Source organism: Vulpes vulpes, chromosome 12 (genome assembly GCF_048418805.1).
Source record: "Vulpes vulpes isolate BD-2025 chromosome 12, VulVul3, whole genome shotgun sequence".
NCBI lineage: Eukaryota > Metazoa > Chordata > Mammalia > Carnivora > Canidae > Vulpes > Vulpes vulpes.
In genome coordinates, this window is record NC_132791.1 from 54,806,398 (window position 1) to 54,813,576 (window position 7,179).

Here is a 7,179-nt window from a genome sequence, read left to right on the forward strand (position 1 = left end):
ATTAAAGTAATTAACAAGATAAGATGTTCACTGTCATCACAATGTTCTAGAAGTTCTAGCCAATGCAACTAGTAAGTGAACCAATATAATATAAAATTTGAAAAGGATAAGCAAAATTGAAAATTGTTTAGTTACAAAATTAGGTACTTCCAAATACAAAATTATGGGAATATGTTTATATTCCCAGAAAAGCCAAGTGAATCCGTTGCAAGACTATTAGAAATACTAAGTGAATTCGTCAAGGTGGCTGATTAAACTTAACAAAGAATAATCATCTTACTAATGTTAACAACAGCAACAAAAAAATGAATTTAGGCTGTAGAGCAGCATAAAGAGGCAGTGCAACAGAGATTAAGCAAATGGACCTCAGAGCCAAACAGGTAAGGAATATAATCTCAAATCTATTACTTCCTAGTTGCATAAGCCTCCATAAAATCACCTAACATCTCTAAGTTTTCTCAAGTATAAAAATAACTTCTTGTCAACACTGTCCACAGAGGTGACACCCCTTAGAGGGGTAAGTTAGCCACCACTGCTGTGGGTGGTGGGAGAGCTGCTTCAGAGGAGGAGGTAATTGAAGGAGGAAGAGTCAGGCAGCCCTGCATCCACTTTTTACTTTTTTTCCAATGTCACATCGGCAACCCCCTCAGTGCAAACATAGCTGACTCCTGAAGTGATGGTAGCTGCTACCTAACCTGGAAGTAGGAAGGCCCATTCCTGAGCAGGGCTCACTGGTGGAGGAAGGACAACCACAGAAAGGAAGCTGCCTCCACTGGCCCAGGCAAGAAACCCAACACCACAGCCACCACTATTCTAGCTTTCCTGAAGGAGAAAGTCAACTGAGAAGTCATTTCCTTGGAGATCAACAGATGTGCCAAATACTGGTATAAAGGAACCTGGAGTTTCTGACACTGTCCATTCCAACAAAATCTCATCAAGACAGAGTAGCACAAGGAACCCGTTCTATTCACCAGCAGAGACATCTCTCCTTGAAAGATAATGGTAACTCAAGAAGTTCAACACAAAAGAATTCTTATTCTGAGAGAGGATACCAAAAAGCAAGGAGTTTCCACAACAGCCAGAATTTGACCACAGCATTCATTCAGAGGATCAGCCAATCACCATTCAGTGAGAAAGTCAAGAGCTAAAGGACAAACACTAGTTCAGCCATCAGTAGCCAATAAGGCCATGAGAGGAGTTATATTATAGTTCAGCTCCATCTAGAGAACAGTCATTCTTTTGTTATCAGGAGGCATGTCTCCTCCAAAGGGGTTACAGAGAACTTTTCTGGAGAGTAGTTTCAGCTGTCACTGAGTGACTCCCGACCACCGAACCCCAGTGGATATTCCTTTACCCATTACCTGTTCAGTGGGGAGGCTCTCCATACTCTGCATAGATACTCACCTCCCGAGTAGTTGTATATCAGTCCACTTCCAATCCCAATGGACCACCTCTCAGTACCAAACCACCACCAAAGTAGGGTCCCCACTGATCCTGATGGGGGGAAAAGACTCAAGTAGCTTCCCATCCCAAGGGCAAGTGCGGTCATTGTCCCCCCAAACACTCAGGGATGACCACCGCACCACAACATCTATGACCTTCACTGTAAAGGACTGTTCATGACACAGAACAACTCGGACAGCAGCCATTTATGAGAGTGTGGTTCCACATCAGCCAGACAGTCTGACAGGCTTATCATTCCTACACTAGTCAGCCCAACCAGCTTGAGAAAGACCTAATTTAGCTCTGTCTCCCAATTTACTCATCACTCCTATATAGGAGGGGAAGACCTATTACGGTCTGTGGTAATCACAGATCAAACCACAAAACTGTGGAACTCCAAGGATCATAGCACTATATCAAACGGGTACAGTAGGTGTTGGAAATGTGCAAAGAAGTCCAGTCAACAAAGCACCCTTACATACCAAAGAAATAATTATGCTCTGAACACAACAGCTACCTACGCAGAGCCCTACAGGCCAATACAGCACCAAGTGCAGAAATGCAATTATAACAGGCTTCAGCATGCAACACCTGCTGATGCTGGCACCACAAGATCTCCCTCAAAAGAAAGTATCTGGAAAGACCCCAGGGAGTTTGCCTGGTATGATCCCAAATTGCCTGAAGTCATTCACATGTTGCAGCACCCTTCCCATCACTGAGACAGATGCAGTGGCCTACCTGCAGCACCTGTGCTTTGGCAAAAACAAAGTACTTCCAGAAGTGCATAGGTTAGGAAGAATCAAGTTTCCAGTCAACTTTTTGGACAACAGTTTTGAAGATTGGAGGAATGTTGTGGTGCTCTCCGAAACCTTGTTTTTGGCAAGTCTACAGATGAAAATACAATAGCAATAAAGAATGTTGGTAGGATACCTGCCTTATTGCAACTGATAAGAAAATCTACAGATGCAGAAGGGAATTTGTTATAGGAGTTCTTAGGGATTTATCTCCATGTGATGTTATAAAGACAGCAATCAATCAAGATGCTCTCTCAAACTTAACAAGCACCGTAAATGTTCCAGTTATTCTGAATGGAATAACTCTTTTCATGATGATCCCAAAATTAAATTACAGACTTCACCTGTCCTGCCTAGTAAGACATGTTGCCAGCTCCCCAGGGGAGGAAGTGAAGAAACAAACATGACCCCGTGTGGAGCTGGTAAACTCACTTTTATATGTAATCCATATGTGTGTGCACACATGTGATCACAAAAGCAAGACTGTGGTAAACTGTGTTTGCACCCCATAGAACCTGTCCAATAGCTCCAACTGGAGGCCTCTAAGGCCCAGCTGCTAGGGCTGAATTAACTGGACTATTTACCAGGAAAAGAGTCTCCCAGCAAGGACTTGGAGCCCATCTGTTGGAGGAGGGAGGCAGGGGAGGGGAGAAGAAAAGGATACAAGAGGATCAACAGGATGGAGTTGGTCATATCCCAAGACTGCCAAAGTCTTCCAAAGGGAGTGAGATGCTGTGGCATCCATCAGGAGTAAAACTATATCTATTGTTCTATCAGAAAATTCCTCCAGAGCATTTCTTTTTTTTTTTAATTTTTTTTTTAATTTTTATTTATGATAGTCACACAGAGAGAGAGAGAGAGAGAGAGAGAGAGAGGCAGAGACACAGGCAGAGGGAGAAGCAGGCTCCATGCACCGGGAGCCCGACGTGGGATTCGATCCCAGGTCTCCAGGATAGCGCCCTGGGCCAAAGGCAGGCGCTAAACTGCTGCGCCACCCAGGGATCCCCCTCCAGATCATTTCTAAAAAGGAGGAGTGCAATCAAAACCATTTTATTATACCTTTATTACACATTAGAGAGAGACCAATTCAGTTTGCATCCTCCCTTGTCTACCACTGACCAACAGATGTCTGCCATCATTTGTCAGCAGCATCTCCTCCTCACCAGCACTGTTAGGAATCAGAAACCCTCACTCTGAATACGACAGGACCCAGTCACCTATGCAATAGATACCATACAATAGCAAAAGAAAACCAAACATAAAGGCTTTACTCTGGCTCCAGCAAAGCTTCACCCATTTACATCAGTTCCTATTCCTCACCATCAAGAGAACACAACAGATGGCTACAGCACCAACAGCTGTACTGTAGTCAAAATGATTGAAAGAACCCTGATATACACAGATGCATTTGCTGTCTCCTCATAGCTATAAAGATCCTTATTTTGATGACCAAGTTCACTTCTCACCTATTACTAATTATTCAACACAGTATGTACTGAAATCAATAATCACAAATTATACAAGCTTTTATTCCACAAAACCACCTTCTTATAGAGCAGAACAGTATCCAGGGTTCCCTGACTTGTGGGTTGTAGCATCAAGATGCTCAGTAGAAGAACTCTCTCTAATCTTGTTTAGAATGAGAAGACTGGCTTGATTTGCTAATGAAATGTGAAAGTAAAATGAAAGGTATGAGTGAAGAGCATTTTTTTTTCTTTTTTGAAGAGTTATCAGTGAAGAGGAAACCTTTGAGAGAGAAGACCTTAAATTTCTAAACTCTATTTAGGTGTCAGATGTAATTACTTGTAGATTCTGTAGCTTGGTAAAGGTGTAGGTAATGCAATAAAAAGGTTTAAGAAATGAGTGAAATGAGATGGGGAAGTCAAAGTAAAGGGGATTCTTAAAATGTGAATTAAGATATGTTCTGGTTAGTCTGAACAGAAAAAGAAATAAAATGAATGTCCTTCATGTTTTATTGCTATTACTAAAAAACAAAATTGTTAAATAGTTAAGTATACAGAATATATCATTTAGCAGTTCAACTCATGTAAGGTATTATTATTTGTATTATTAATACCAAAACCAGCTTGTCCTTAAGTAAAAAAAGATACAGTATGTGCACTTTATTAACCTTTATAAAATCCAAAGAATTATGAAACCTCCAGTATATCTGGCCTCAAGATTCTGAATAAGGAAAATTTAAAAAATTTAAATAAGGGATTGAGGACTGTACATTTTCTAATGCTTTATTATGAAAATAAATGAGTAATAATTCATATGTTTTTAAAAATTCCAATCATGGGATCCCTGGGTGGCGCAGCGGTTTGGCGCCTGCCTTTGGCCCAGGGTCCGATCCTGGAGACCCGGGATCGAATCCCACATCAGGCTCCCGGTGCATGGAGCCTGCTTCTCCCTCTGCCTATGTCTCTGCCTGTCTCTCTCTCTCTCTCTGTGACTATCATAAATAAATAAAAATTAAAAAAAAAAAAAAATTCCAATCATGAGTTCCCCACAATTGTTTTACCAACTTCAAAGAAAACATGGATTCAGCAGGAGTTTCCACCAAGAAGCTAATTACAAGATATGATGGATACTCCTTTTCTTCAATAATTCTAACCTTCGTTAATAAGAGATTTTCAATCTCAGTTAATAATCCTACTAGTATATAGTAGGATTATTCATATAATGTCAATTTACTCCATTAACAATAAAATCCTTAGCAATGGCATAGACCATGTATTTATTTACCATCTTAACTCTTCTACTTAATGCTTGAATCCTTGTAATCAATCAATGAATGGCCTTATCTGCCACCTTACACATGATATGGACTGCATCATCAGAGACTTACTTGACTAATTTGCAATTAAAGTTTCATTAAGTCCCTTGAGTTATCATTATATAGTCTAGAATGGGTGATGATAAAAGATGTATCAAGATGTATCAGTTAAGATGTTTTCATATACATGAAACATAAAACCCAAAGACAACTGGATTAAACCAGAACTTACTGGCTCATATAAACTAAAAAGTCTATAGGTATACTATCTACAGGAAGTCCTGATCTAGTGGCCAGGGCCTGGGTTTTCTCTGTTCTACTCCTTCAGTGTTTACTTCTTATTCAACTGGTTTCCTTTTATGGTCAGAAGATAGCTGCCAGGAGTTTACTGACTGTACATTTTGATTTCTGTTGAAATTCAGCCAAAAAAAAAAAAAAAAAATACACACACACACACACATATATTAAGTGCCTCTACCCCAGCATTCCTAGCAAATATCCTAAGATCATTCTGATTCATCTAGCTTAGATCACATGCCTGCTGTGATTGCCTTGGGTTAAGGCACATGTTCCATTCTGACAAACTCCTCATATTATTTATGAAGTACAGTACATTATAGTTGACCTTAGTAATTTCAAGTTCTAATATTACTGAATGTTATTAATGAATTAAAATGGATAGGTCAAGCATGTCACACAACTTTCACTACCTTCTTAAAAAGTTATTCCCTCAAAAAAAAAAAAGTTATTCCCTCAAATTTTATAAACAGCCATCAAGGAAAATAAAAGTAAACTCTTCACTGAATAAAAATCACATTTTCAAGGATTCAAAATGTATTACAAGACTGCCCACAGGTTTTATGATTTTCCTTCTTACCACAACAGAAACCAACACTATATATTTTCTCAAAGCAAAAGAGGTTCACGTCCAATTTTTTCAAGATTTTAATAGAATTTAAATTAAGAGTGAAGAGTACATGAGTATCTTGAGTTAAGAAAAAAAAGTGTTATTGTTTCTTAGAGCCTTAAAATAAAAGCAACTAAATAACCCATCCTGTAACTCAAAACTCCTCTTACAAGGTACTAGATTCACCATGAAACCTACCCCCACCCACACCCACACAGAACTAGGTCCTAAGAACAGAGATCTCACTTTAGGGAGCCTTTTTGTCCATTGCATTTCAAAGCCAAATGCTAATTATTCCTGAATTACTAGGTTTCTTACTTTTTATGTCCCTTATTCCTATAATTAGCACAGAATATAGAAATAAACTCTTCTGTTTTTATAACAGAGAAGATAGTGAAATTTATTATACTGAAAGCGAGTAGGAAATATGTAGGAAAAGATCGGATATTGACAGTAAAGCTGAAGAAAAACAAAATGCAAAATACAAACATTTTTTTGAGAACTAACCACTTGAAAATGTGTTACATACTCATCATCTTAAAAGCCAAACTTCATTTATAATCCTGCAGGGAAGTAGTGTGATTAAAAACCAGGATATGAATTAAAAGAAAATCTCTGTAGGGATGCCTAGGTGGCTCAGTCAGTCAAGCATCTGACTCTTAGTTTTGGCTCAGGTCATGAGTGGGAGTCCACCTAAGAATCTCTTGTCTCCCTCTCTGGCCCTCCCCCAGCTCTAACACACACACTCTCTCTTAAATAAATACATCTTTAAAAAAAAAAGAAAAAGAAAATCTCTGTAATTATTCAATTCTGTAGATTGGTTTTTCAAGTACTCAACTGTTCAAATAATTCAATTCAGTAAATATACACTGATGGCTTTATTAAGAAGCTAGTTCTGGTGTTAGACACAGCAGGGATATAAACATAGCCCTTAGATTCACAAAGTTTACAATGTGCCTCAAAAGCAACACAAAGGAACATTACTGGATAGCACAGAACATATTCAAGAAGAAATAAATGGGGATCCCTGGGTGGCGCAGCGGTTTGGTGCCTGCCTTTGGCCCAGGGCGCGATCCTGGAGACCCGGGATCGAATCCCACATCGGGCTCCCGGTGCATGGAGCCTGCTTCTCCCTCTGCCTGTGTCTCTGCCTCTCTCTCTCTCTCTCTCTCTCTCTATCATAAATAAATAAAAATTAAAAAAAAAAAGAAGAAATAAATGCATGAGACACTAAAGACAGTCATCAGAAAGAGGAG

The 7,179-nt window shown here is 39.3% G+C and overlaps 2 pseudogenes; both read left to right on the forward strand.

Annotated features, from left to right (window-relative positions):
• The first annotated feature begins 359 nt into the window (after window positions 1-359).
• LOC112917052 (plakophilin-4 pseudogene) lies at window positions 360-1,209 on the forward strand (annotated as a pseudogene).
• Window positions 1,210-1,254: 45 nt separating this feature from the next.
• LOC140593703 (plakophilin-4 pseudogene) lies at window positions 1,255-3,894 on the forward strand (annotated as a pseudogene).
• The last annotated feature ends 3,285 nt before the right edge of the window (window positions 3,895-7,179 follow it).